The following is a 14,452-nucleotide window of genomic DNA, read 5'->3' as shown; positions in this document are numbered from 1 at the left end:
TTGACCATCCAAAAACGAAGCCTCTTTGATAAATTTTCAATGCGCCGAAGCCTTGAAGTACTTTCATATACCCGCATTACAATACAAAAAGCAATAATGACGGAAAGCCTTTAAATACCGATAAATCGTTTCCCATCATTTTATTACACTACTGGCCATTAAAATTGCTACACCAAGAAGAAATGAAGATGATAAACGGGTACTCCTTGGACAAATATATTATACTAGAACTGACATGTGATTACATTTTCACGCAATTTGGGTGCATAGATCCTGAGAAATCAGTACCCAGAACAACCACCTCTGGCTGTAATAACGGCCTTGATACGCCTGGGCATTGAGTCAAACAGAGCTTGGATGGCGTGTACAGGTACAGCTGCCCATGCAGCTTCAACACGATACCACAGTTCGTCAAGAGTAGTGACTACCGTATTGTGACGAGCCAGTTGCTCGGCCACCATTGACCAGACGTTTTCAATTGGTGAGAGATCTGGAGAATGTGCTGGCCAGGACAGCAGTCGAACATTTTCTGTATTCAGAAAGGCCCGTACAGGACCTCCAAAATGCGGTGGTTCATTATTCTGCTGAAGTGTAGGGTTTCGCAGGATTCGAATGAAGGGTAGAGCCACGGGTCGTAACACATCTGAAATGTAACGTCCACTGTTCAAAATGCCGTCAATGCGAACAAGAGGTGACCGAGACGTGGGACCCCATACCATCACACCGGGTGATACGCCAGTATGGCGATGACGAATACACGCTTCCAATGTGCGTTCACCGCGATGTCACCAAACAGGGATGCGACCATCGTGATGCTGTAAACAGAACCTGGATTCATCCGAAAAAATGACGTTTTGCCATTCGTGCACCCAGGTTCGTCGTCGAGTACAGCGTCGCATGGGCTCCTATCTGTGATGCAGCGTCAAGGGTAACCGCAGCCACGGTCTCCGAGCTGATAGTCCATGCTGCTGCTAAAGTCGTCAAACTGTTCGTGCACATGGTTGTTGTCTTGCAAACGTCCCCATTTGTTGACTCAGGGATCGATACGTGGGTGCACGATCCGTTACAGCCAAGCGGATAAGATGCCTGTCATCTCGACTGCTACTGATACGAGGCCGTTGGGATCCAGCACGGCGTTCCGTATTACCCTCCTGAACCCACCGATTCCATATTCTGTTAACAGTCAATGGATATCGACCAACGCGAGCAGCAATGACGCGATATGATAAACCGCAATCGCGATAGGCTAGAATCCGTGATGGTACGCATTTCTCCTCCTTACACGAGGCATCACAATAACGTTTCACCAGGTAACGCCGGCCAACTGCTGTTTGTGTATGATTAATCGTTTGGAAACTTTCCTCATGCACCGGCGCCAACCTTGTGTGAATGCTCTGAAAAGCTAATCAGTTGGATATCACAGCATCTTCTTCCTGTCCGTTAACTTTCCCGTCTGTAGCGCGTCATCTTCGTGGTGTAGTAATTTTAATGGCCAGTAGTGTACAACAAACTGAACGAAAAACAACGTGTGTTCGAGACATCCACAACACACTAATGCTCTGCAACAACATACACTCCTGGAAATGGAAAAAAGAACACATTGACACCGGTGTGTCAGACCCACCATACTTGCTCCGGACACTGCGAGAGGGCTGTACAAGCAATGATCACACGCACGGCACAGCGGACACACCAGGAACCGCGGTGTTGGCCGTCGAATGGCGCTAGCTGCGCAGCATTTGTGCACCGCCGCCGTCAGTGTCAGCCAGTTTGCCGTGGCATACGGAGCTCCATCGCAGTCTTTAACACTGGTAGCATGCCGCGACAGCGTGGACGTGAACCGTATGTGCAGTTGACGGACTTTGAGCGAGGGCGTATAGTGGGCATGCGGGAGGCCGGGTGGACGTACCGCCGAATTGCTCAACACGTGGGGCGTGAGGTCTCCACAGTACATCGATGTTGTCGCCAGTGGTCGGCGGAAGGTGCACGTGCCCGTCGACCTGGGACCGGACCGCAGCGACGCACGGATGCACGCCAAGACCGTAGGATCCTACGCAGTGCCGTAGGGGACCGCACCGCCACTTCCCAGCAAATTAGGGACACTGTTGCTCCTGGGGTATCGGCGAGGACCATTCGCAACCGTCTCCATGAAGCTGGGCTACGGTCCCGCACACCGTTAGGCCGTCTTCCGCTCACGCCCCAACATCGTGCAGCCCGCCTCCAGTGGTGTCACGACAGGCGTGAATGGAGGAACGAATGGAGACGTGTCGCCTTCAGCGATGAGAGTCGCTTCTGCCTTGGTGCCAATGATGGTCGTATGCGTGTTTGGCGCCGTGCAGGTGAGCGCCACAATCAGGACTGCATACGACCGAGGCACACAGGGCCAACACCCGGCATCATGGTGTGGGGAGCGATCTCCTACACTGGCCGTACACCACTGGTGATCGTCGAGGGGACACTGAATAGTGCACGGTACATCCAAACCGTCATCGAACCCATCGTTCTACCATTCCTAGACCGGCAAGGGAACTTGCTGTTCCAACAGGACAATGCACGTCCGCATGTATCCCGTGCCACCCAACGTGCTCTAGAAGGTGTAAGTCAACTACCCTGGCCAGCAAGATCTCCGGATCTGTCCCCCATTGAGCATGTTTGGGACTGGATGAAGCGTCGTCTCACGCGGTCTGCACGTCCAGCACGAACGCTGGTCCAACTGAGGCGCCAGGTGGAAATGGCATGGCAAGCCGTTCCACAGGACTACATCCAGCATCTCTACGATTGTCTCCATGGGAGAATAGCAGCCTGCATTGCTGCGAAAGGTGGATATACACTGTACTAGTGCCGACATTGTGCATGCTCTGTTGCCTGTGTCTATGTGCCTGTGGTTCTGTCAGTGTGATCATGTGATGTATCTGACCCCAGGAATGTGTCAATAAAGTTTCCCCTTCCTGGGACAATGAATTCACGGTGTTCTTATTTCAATTTCCAGGAGTGTATATTCATAGCAAGTGACTTGTAAGGGTGTCTCACCTAAGAGTCGTCAAGCGCATTTTCTCTGGTGTTTCGGCAAATACTTGAAATTTCGTTTTTGCAGTATGTAACTGGAGTCAGCTCACACAAAAGTTTTTCATGCGATGCCCAGTTTCGACGGCAAAGCATCAGTTGTTTCTCGTTACAAAGAAAATGGTCCTTAAAGTGATAGCCCGGTCTCAGATTAGTCTAGTGCGATATTCGTTTTATAGATATCCATTAACAGGGACTGCTAACGCCATGCGGCAGCGCTGCTCATCCGCTGCTGGAGTACTGATTATTCTTCTAGTTTTAATGCTTTTGCTAACGCATACTGATACAGTTAACATCGCTGTATTTAATTTGGGAGCACGCTATTTAATGGGCACGTAATATTCCGTTTTGAAAACCATTTTGTTTGTAATGGGAAACAAACCATGACTTTCCGTCCATACTGGGCGTTGCATGAAAGATGTGATGAGTAGCATTTGTTTGGGCAGACTCCAGCTACACTTTGCAAAACCGGAATGGAGGATATCTGCTGAAACACCAAATAAAATGCGTCTGGCGAATTTTAGGCAGGACACCGGTAGATACGTTTCAGAAAAATGATCTCTCTCACTTGCCAAGTTCCCCTCCATGAACGAAAATCTGACGCGTCTTAATGTGAATTTCACACATGGGAATACTCTGCTACTCCAAATTCACAAAACGCAACTAACTCTACATCCCATGTGGAAGGACGGCTTCGCAAGATCTTCATGGTCCACGGTTTGAATCACTGCAATAAGCAACAGAAGTCCAACAAATATGAGCGGTGCGAACATTATAATACAATGCGTAATACTGCTAATCGAGGGATGACCTCATCTGACTGCGCTCAGTGTGAAAGACTAAAAAAAAAACGCTACAAAACAAGTCAAGAAGGGAACAGCTGATGACACAGACAAAAGCTCACCAGAAGAGTACCCAAAATCAATACTTTAAAATAATAATCTGAATTACTTAAAATGGGGATATATCACTAACAAGGGAACCTCCCCATCGCACCCCCCTCAGATTTAGTTATAAGTTGGCACAGTGGAGAGGCCTTGAAAAACTGAACACAGATCAATCGAGAAAACAGGAAGAAGTTGTGTGGAACTATGAAAAAATAAGCAAAATATACAAACTGAGTAGTCCACGTGCAAGATAGGCAACATCAAGGAGAGCGTGAGCCTAGGAGCGCTGTGGTCCCGTGAGCAGCGGTGGAATGATAAGTCCTCGGTTCAAGTCTTACCTCGCGTAAAAACTTTAATTTTTTATTTTCAGTTTATGTGACAAACTCTTATGTTTTCATCACTTTTTTGGGAGTGATTATCACATCAACAAGAAAACGTAAATCGGGCAAGGTAGAAGAATCTTTTTACCCATTCGCCAAGTGTACAAGTTAGGTGAGTCGACAACATATTCCTGTCATGTGACGCACATGCCGTCACCAGTGTCGTATAGAATATATCAGACGTGTTTTCCTGTGGCGGAATCGGTTGACCTATGACCTTGCGATAAATGTTTTCTGTTCCCATTGGAGATGCACGTCCTTTCGTCTACTAATCGCACGGTTTTGCGTGGCGGTCGCAAAACACAGACACTAAACTTATTACAGTGAACAGAGAGGTCAATGAACGAATGGACAGATCATAACTATGCGAAAATAAAGAAAGTAAATGTTTCACTCTAGGGAAGACTTAAACCAAGGACCTCTCAGTCCGCAGCTGCTCACGCTAACCACGGGACCACGGCGCTCCTGAGCTGACACTGTCCTTGATGTTGCCTATCTTACGCATGGACTACTCAGTTTGTATATTTTGCTTATTTTTTCATAGTTTCACACAACTTCTTCCTATTTTCTCGATTGATCTGTGTTCAGCTTTTCAAGGCCTATCCACTGTGCCAACTTATAACTAAATCTGACGGGGTGCGATGGGGACGTTCCCTTGTAAGAACATTGAAAAATATGTCTACCTCGAACAGATAGCTGAAAAGAAAGTAGGGAGAAATGGCGCAAATCAAGGAGTGCCAAAATTCACCACTCAGTACAAAACAGCAGCGAAAACCACTGGCAGTGTGTCAGTTTGGCTTGGGTAAATTAAGATTTGGCTGCAGAAAGTACTGTGTTGCAGAAGGCATTTTATGGACAAAACGGTACAGGACACGTGCTTTACCCTGTTTTGTTCAATAAGTATTTGGTTTTGAAGGGAGGCTTACAGTTACGCTCAAGAAAAAAAAAATAGTTCAAATGGCTCTGAGCACTATGGGACGTAACATCTGTGGTCATCAGTCCCCTAGAACTTAGAACTACTTAAACCTAACTAACCTAAGGACATCACACACATCCATGCCCGAGGCAGGATTCTAACCTGCGACCGTAGTGGTTGCGCGGTTCCAGACTGAAGCGCCTAGAACCGCACGGCCCCACCGGCCGACTACACTCAAGAAGAATAGAAACTTGAAGCCCAAACATCAGATTCGAAACGTAAGGCAAGCGTGTGCATCACTGCTCCTTTGTCAGTTCAACTGCGGATAGGTAGTAGCTAAGCGTTACAACAGATATTCAAAAGCTTATTGAGGGTTCTGTTCTCTGTCACGGGTAGAAATTTCTGTCACTTATTACTCTTTTCACCTCTAGCATCGATTTATATATTAGCCGTAGTTCGGAGACACGATAAACTGTAGATATCCTTATAACTACCTGCGTGAGTCATAAGGTTAGAGCAAAACCGCAGCTCCAATAGGGCCGTGTATAGTGAAGGACTGCACTGTTCAAACAGAGTTATGGTTGGGGTCGGATTTAGTTTACGGTCTTTGAAGCTGCCGCTCTGAAGGTTCTCTAGCATAGCCAATCTCAAATCCATAACTTGCAATCGTCATTTCTAACTGCTCAACACTGACTTTCTTCTTCTTCCTGCGTTACGGTCTCTGTAGAACCAAGTGTAGCCCCTTCATGGATCGCATTTTCCTCTTCTCCTCCCGGAACCTATTTATTCGTTCTCTTCTTCTCTCCTGCTCGTCTTCAACGATCTTTAGTATCCTCTCCTCTTGTCTGCTCCACTGGCTCATGCTGTTCTTTTCCTGTATCCTTCTCTGTCATCGATCTCCGGAATATTGGCCGGTGTGTACTTCCTTGATAACTTTGCTTGCATTTTGAGGTAGGTCTCACTCCATCTCTGCTATTATAGCTTCTGACTCTGCTAAGGCCACGGTGCTATGTCATCTGTAAACAGGTTGTTCCGCGTAAAATCTCCGTGGTGTTCACACTGCATTAAATGTGAGTTAAAATTCGAGCTTTCGAATGTGATCTTCGTCAGGAGATGACTGCCTGCCGGAAGCAATGTCTGCCTCCTCCCTAGCTTGTCATTGGTCGTGTGACGTCGATTGGTAATCTAACTTCTATTGATCAAGTGACGTCATCTGGAGGGCGGGGTTCGCATGCAATAAAGGAATCACCGATGAGGCAGTAAGCACCTCATCCACCGCGGGGCCGCGATTAGGGACGTAACGGAGAACACCGCCAGCATCACCCATCCCTTTAAGAATTACGTTCTTTGCTGTTATACCTTTGAAGACGCTTTGTCTCAACTGCTCGCCTCCAGGCACCACTGAGATTCTCGGTGTTTAGACCGCTTCAAATCCGAGTTAAAACTAGCGTAACCTATATCCACTTGAACCTGTTTGTCATAGTGTCTATAATTCCCCCCCCCCTCCCCCCTAAAACATCCCACCATTACCAAACTGACTTGTTTTATCAACCGATCCTTCATTTTAGTAAAGTTGTGCTGTAAAAACATGGACTCTTAGATTAGAGCAATACCTCTTCATTATTAAGTCGAGCTACTCATCTAACCTGCAGTATTGTTCTGGAGCACCATATTTCAAAAGCTTCTATTTTCGTCTTGTTTACATTGTTTATCGTCTGCCATTCACTTCCGTAAAAGCTACGCTACATTTACTTTTACGAAAGACTTTCGAATCCTTAAAATTTTGTTCGATGTAAAGCAGTTTCTCTTTCTTAGAAAGAACGACTCACTTCCTTTCTACGGCTCGCTTTCTGATACACTTATAAGCCAAAAACAAGTCCATGGTAGGTTTCTGGAGATACGTAGCACCAGATGTCTACTCGCAGGTCACGATAAGTCTGTAAATTACGGTAGTTTGTGGACGCGGATCTGGTTCTCCATAGCGTCCCCGATGTGTTCCTTCGGATTCATACCAGGCGTATATCATGGCCAAGAAATTAACTTGAGTCCACAATTGACATTGTGCCTTCAAATACACCATAGGTCCGAAGGAAATCAATATGATTGTCCCCAAAAGCGTAATACTGCCATATCCGGCCTAAGTCCATGGTGTGGCGCATGTTTCGATGTATTCGGACACGACTGTCGACCTCGTGTAGCATGAAACGTGGGTCATTCGACCAGGCAATCGTAACTGACGATGTCTTTGGTCAACATAGGCATACTGCTGCGGAGCTCACATGTTCAACGATGCTCACTGAGCGGTGTGCGCCGAAATATTTACGCCTACACCAGCAGTGTACTCTGCCGTAGAGTCTGCAACGGCACGCCACCTGTCCTGCTCTAGGGAGTGGGTAAGCATCCGACCTCCAAGTTCTGTGATAAGGGTGGACATCATCTTGTCACCTACTCGTGGTTTCACCGCCCATTTCTTCTATAGATGCTCACGACAGGAGCATGCAAACAGCTGGCCTGGTTCATCGTTTCCGAGATGTTCTCTCGCTGGCAGTGGACCATAACGATCCGCACTTCGCCAGAGTACCTTATGTCTGTGGATATCACCGGTTGTGGTCCGTATCTTAGCTGCAATGACACCCCATTCGTCTCTGCTCCGCTTGTTCGTTACCACGTCACTAGCCGATAACGCCCCTAGACAATATAGCGATGGGTGGGCTCATCAGTGTTACTAAAATGTACCGGTATTGTCTTCTGCTTCGCACAACAACAACAACAACAACGGCGACGACGACGGCGACGACGGTGGAAACTGATCTTTTCGAACAGGCAGAAACCGGTGTTCCACAGCTCAGTCGTAGCTCACAGACTGGTAACGATCATAAAATCTTTTTCTAGATGTGAGCAGAAGAGGTGACGGCGGAAAATTCCTGACCATCAGTCTCATCCAGTAGACACATGCGACACTGTCGAAGGCGTCTGCCTCAAGTGTTAGATTGGACATTCATCTAGGTCTGTCTCTAGAATGCAGGGTACGACGATTTTAGAGACGCACTGCTAGATACAACGTATGCCAAAGTTTACTAGTGGTGCTAAGAGACGTCATCGGAAATCCTTGGAAGAAAGGCGACGTTGTTCTTGCGAGACACTAGTAGCAAAGTAGAACAAATGTTTGAGAACTATACTATCCTGCTGCCTCCTCCGTATGTTTTGCGTTGGTACCTTCTGAGTTAGATAAAATTTCTACATCTACATCGGCTGCGCTGCAATTCACACTAAAGTGCCTGGCAGAGGGTTCATTTAACCACCTTTAGACTATTTTTCCATCATTCCACACTTGAACAGAGCACTGTGAAAACCGACACTTAAATCCTTCCGTGAGAACTTTGATTTCTCATATTTTATTACGATGATCATGTCCCCCTGTATAGGTAGGATCTAACAAAATATTTTTGCATTCGGAGGAAAAAGTTTGTGATTGAAATTTCGTGGAACAATTTCGTCACAAAGATGTTTCAGTTATTGGCAGCCCAACTGGCTATCACATCCTTGACCTCTGAACTTTTTCGATGTCCTCCATCTGTCCTCTCTAGTAAGGATCTCTTGCCGCGCAGCAGTACTCCAGAAGAGGACGGACAAGCGTAGTGTATAGTCTCATTAATAGATCTGTCGCATTTCTAAGTGTTCTGCCAATAAAACGCTGCCTCTGGTTCGCGTCACTTTTCAAATGTAAGTTGTTCACAACTGTAATCACAACGTATTCAACTCTTCATTTGTATGGCTATATTGGCCGTAGCTGCTTTACAATAATTATTAAAGGTATTTTAATTCCGTCTGCCTGCTTCTGCCAAACGCGTTTCCTTTTATTGGAGTAAAATACTACCAGCGACCAGTAATGAAAGATATATACAATCTGACAGCCTTTCTAGACAGAAAAACAGTTCGTTGTAAAAGGTGATTTTTACTTACGGTATTTCATGCCTCTTTTTCGCTCACAACAGGGAACGCCGTCTGCTTGCATGTTTTCGGGTTATTTCTTCGTTTGTTGCTGTTGATTCTGCTCTAATCCCACACTGCTTTGCAGAAATAAGCTTTTTTTATGTTAAACACAACATAATGTAACACTTTTTATTTGTATCCTTCTGGCAAAATTTGTATCGTGTGTTTAGCGTTACCAACTTTGCAACTAGTTTTTCTTTGAGAATGAAATTTTCACTCTGCAGCGAAGTGTGCGCTGATATGAAACTTTTTGGCAGATTAAAACTGTGTGTTGGACCGAGACTCGAACTCGGGACCTTTGCCTTTCGCGGGCAAGTGCTCTACCAGTTTTCCTTTGGTTTAAAATGGTTCTTTTTTCTGTGGTACGTGCATTAAATTATGTTTGTACGTATTTATTTAATGCGTCAGAGAAATAAGGCAGTAGAGATGGATTTAAAAATCTAAATGATGAGTAGGTTGATGGGGAGGGGGTGGGCGAGAGGCAAATCACGCTGAACAGTGAGTACAAAGCAGTGGGAGGGAGAATGAGTTGGACGAAAAGTGTGAGCATCAAGATGTAAAATGAAACTCGATTGTGGGGGAAGGGGGTGGGAGGTGCGGAAGTTAGGGTGAGAGTGTGAAGGATGGGAAAGGGGTTGTATTTTTTCCGTTAGATGAATATTTTCATTTATTTTATACCGTGTCTCGATTCCTCTGTTTGTTTGGTCACTGAGTGACTTATTGTGTGTTAATCCTGTGCGTATAGATAAGTTCGTTTTTTAAACGGAGGAAGTGTCTGTCCTTACTGAATCTTATAATATTCATATCTCTTCCTATAGTGCTTGATCTATGGTATTCTTGTTAAAAGTACTCTGCAGGTGTTGAATGTTTTGTACTGGTTTTCCATGCCATTCTCTTTATACCTTGCGGCATATGTTCTGACAGTCATCTCACTGTAGATTTTTCAGCACTGTAGATCAACACACGAGATACGAATTAGATGCCACTTGCTGCATTCTTGCGTCACTGCTGATCTCTAGAGTTATGGTGGCTGTTCGTTAGGTGGCAAAGTCATTGTTTTCACAACTTAACTTTGACTCATTATAATTCGGAAAATTTGTACGAAGTATCTACAAATTATATACAAAAACTTTTTCGGGAAGCAGTGTATCTGTTAGTCCAAACCGGGTCAAAATACCCACAGCACTTTCTGAGATTAGCCTGCATATACAGACGAATTGAAGTATGCGAATTCAGTTTATATATAGCGAAATTTGTTGTGTTTGTTCATTCAGTACTATTTCCTTTCGATTGTGCCTTATTTATCTACTGTCATTTCTTTGTATCTATTTTTAAAGCTATCTGTTTTATGGTGGAATCTTACTGAGCCTGTTTAGCATGTACCTGATAACAGCTTGTTTGTGATTCTGAGGGTGGTTTGAAATTGCATTTATTATTGCGTCTGTTGTGGTTTTTTCGTATGTGTCAAAAGTATGGTTCTGATCGTCTTTTCTCATGGTTGTATCTAGAAAGTAGTGTTTACTTGTTCTTCTTCTATTGTAAATTTTATGTTCTTGTGTCTAATGTTTATGGCGTTATGTAATTGTATTTCGTTTTGAGGTTCATCTATCACGCATATTATGCAATCCATATACCTGTACTAGTAGAGACGGCGTTGCTTTTCTTGTTATTATATCTTCAAATATGAGTTTCTGTATTTTATTAACGAAGAGGTTGGCTAATGTTTCTGAAACATGTGAACCCAAAGGCAAATGATGTTCTTATATCTAGTATTTCCGATTGGTTTAAAATAGTTTTGTTTGCAACAGTAACAATTTTATTGCTTCAGATATATGTTCAGGAGGTCTCTGGTTGTGTGTTTTCAGTTTTTCTTCAATTAGTTTACTTCTTTCATTAATAGGCATGCAACTGAACATCGAAGGAGAGCAGTGTTATTGTGCATGGGATTTATATACCCTTTAAGAGTTCTATTACGTGAATGCTATTTCTTATTGATCTGTCATTTTCAAGTATAGAGTATTAGGTGACTTGTGATTGCATTTGCTGTACTAGTAGGTCTGAAGGAGCTGCTCTGAAATTTACTATCGGGTAGACGGGAACCTGACAACACATGTTGGGTGCCTATGGATTTTATTTGTACCAGTCTCTGTTTCTCCTGTTTGACAAATGTTTGAGTTAAAATTTTTAGTGAGATTTTAACCTGTTTACTGGATCTGATTTTGAATTTTCATGTTGTTTTTGCAGATTAATTATTTTGTGTTTTCCTACATTGTCTTTGTCAGATTTATTGTAACAGCTTCTAATGTTTGCAGATTTACTTTAGATTTTTAATTGTTTTGATCATCACAACTAGTTTTGGGTTTATTGTTATCTTTTTTAATCTGTTGCTATGTTTTAATTTCTTCTTTTGTTAATTGCTCAGTTTCCCCGTATTTACATGACTGTGACCGTTTCCCTTCTGTGCTGAGAATACATTCAGATTCTATAATGAGATCTACTTGTTCATTTGACTCAATATTGTGTTTTAAAACATTTTCTACGAGCTGTTGTCCATTGTCACTTAGTGTTATGTATGCTGTTTTTAGGTTTTGTGTGGTGCAATCCAAGCTTTGAAATTTTCCTTTTATGCTTTGGCGGCATTTTTTGTAATGCTCTTCATGTGCAGCATTCGACTTTTTCCGTGACGGAAGCGAAAATAGCAGGGTTGTTTAATTTTTTTGCTGTCTGCTGACGGATTTCATACAATTTTTGATTTTGGGTTTGTTTCTTCGAATAAAATGATGTAATTTCGTGTTGCAGCCAACCATTTTGAGTAGCTTGCCTGGCAACTTTCGCTCTTCTATCAATTTAGTTGAATTGCTAGCCATTACATTTGTATGACTTATCGTGTAACTGAAATTTAATGGATTCCTTTTACTGCTTAAGATAGATTAGGGCAAGTACCAAGACATCCAGCCTTTCTTCGTCGCTCTACTCGGAAATGGAATAGGACAAATATGGCTAATAATAAAAGAACGTACCGTCGGCAATGTATTGTACAGTGTTTTCCGGAATAAATAAATAGATTCAGCTGATATGCAATATTTGCAACCGAAGTTGTAGGAAAGCACCTGTCAGACTGAGATCCGGTGGAAGTATGCCAAGGAAATCGAATTCATTCACGAAAGAAGTGGCTTAGAATTAACGGACGAGAGAGGAAGTCCAAAGAATAGCGCCTCGTATCATAACAGTTTACTAAGCGTGAAAGTTTTGCAGAAATATTTAATTCCAGTGTCAGACGCTACAAGTGAGGCGTTGTGTACAATGGAAAAGTTCATTATTAAAATTCCACGAGCACGCGTTCCGATCAAGGTCAGACAACATAGTGGTTCATCCCAAATACATCTCGCGAAATGATCACGATAAGAAAATTACAGATTACAGCTCATGCAGAGGCTTCCTCACATTCATTCGCGAAAGGAACAGGAAAGTTTAGTGATGCAAGTAGTATGTCCACTATACACCATAAAGTGGCTTGCGCAATATAGATGTATCTCTGCTAGGGCTGGTCCTACCTTCTTCTTCTCGTCAAGAACAACACTAACACGACAATACATTTACTATATCCATTCATCTGTTAATGGTTCAAAAATGTTCAAATGTGTGTGAAATCTTATGGGACTTAAATGCTAAGGTCATCAGTCCCTAAGCTTACACACTACTTAACCTAAATTATCCTAAGGACAAACACACACACCCATGCCCGAGGGAGGACTCGAACCTCCGCCGGGACCAGCCACACAGTCCATGACTGCAGCGCCAAAGACCGCTCGGCTAATCCCACGTGGCTCATCTGTTAATGGCACTGTACTGTAAGACATCTCACTTGCTGAAGACAGATGTCGCCTAAAAGCTGCCCATATAGGAAGACTTACACCAGGATGGAAATGAAGTGGGTCGTAGGTCATATTTCAATGGAAAACCAATTGTGGGTGTGTGAAATCATACCAGTTGACCATGTGCACTCAATGGAGGCATTGCTCCCAACAGTGGTTGAATTTTCCAGGATGAGAATGCGCCTCGTCTCACATGGCTGGAAATGTTTACTTGGTGTCAGGATTATTAATCTTTATCGCCCTCTACAATCATCGACAATAGCATACCACTGTGATCTGTAATGGAGAAAACAGGAAATAAAAATCCGTTACTCTTCTCTAACTCCTCTCAAGGCACTGGCATTTTGGCCACTAGCGCTATAGAGTAGTTTTACACAACTACATGAATCAATTCTCGGGACAAGTGTTTCTTGGAATAAGAAAATACCTGTGCACCACTGTGAGACGGTGGCTCTATTACTCCTGCTCATTGCTTTACTGAACACTACAAGAACCTACGGTCTGCACACACAATAAATCTACGTGAACATTTTTAGTTCGCACGTGACAGATCTCCACGGGATGCCGCTGATGAAGCACTCAATTTGTGCGTTTAAGTGTATGCTTTTAACAAAAAAGGGCGAACATAAAACATTCTGAGCGGTGCAAAAACTGCTTGGCGAGGAAAAGTCAGTGTTCTCGCATAATTCCGTCCTCAGTGGACAAATAAAATAGTTCTATGTTATTCCAATTCCTGGCCAGCTTCTACTCTATGGATGAACTCCTATTTAAAGACTTGTAGCGTGTAAAAAAGCCCTTGTTTTTAAGTGTAGTTGCATGAATAGGACTAAAAACTGTTCATAAAAGTGAACGATAATCATGTGTACATATCTTGTAAACGGACTGAACATATTATTTCGATAGAAGAATCACTCAAATGGTCTTTGGGACATTGACTGACTGACTAACTTACTAGCATGCAATCCACGAGCCATTCTGACTGTCATGCCAGCATCATCATCAACAAGTGGATTTCGCTGTGTCTGATCTTCTGCATTGCATTAACAGAATATGTTTTGCGACGTTTTCGTCTGATGCTAGTGGTGTGTCGAAAGGATTACGTTACGCCTTGTGCTCAAGATAAAATATTAGCGTTCAATACAACACTGATTACGTGATGCCTAGAGCTCACGGTAAAATACTAGCGTTCAGTACAACACTGATGACCACCTCATTAATTTCCACACACAATTAATATGCTTTTGTTCAATTCATAGCTGCAACAAGGATTCCAAAGCAAGTCAGTGTTACATCATGCCTATCTCCATAAAATATTCTCGTGTAACTTTTTAAACAAAT

The 14,452-nt window shown here is 43.6% G+C and overlaps 1 long non-coding RNA gene across 1 annotated transcript in view; it reads right to left on the bottom strand.

The window, feature by feature from the left end:
- LOC126161625 (uncharacterized) overlaps positions 1-14,452 on the bottom strand; it is a 1,324,793-nt gene that overhangs the window by 1,296,622 nt on the left and 13,719 nt on the right. The window lies entirely within an intron of this gene.

This window comes from Schistocerca cancellata, chromosome 2, assembly GCF_023864275.1.
Source record: "Schistocerca cancellata isolate TAMUIC-IGC-003103 chromosome 2, iqSchCanc2.1, whole genome shotgun sequence".
NCBI lineage: Eukaryota > Metazoa > Arthropoda > Insecta > Orthoptera > Acrididae > Schistocerca > Schistocerca cancellata.
This window is presented reverse-complemented; position numbering and strand designations above follow the sequence as displayed.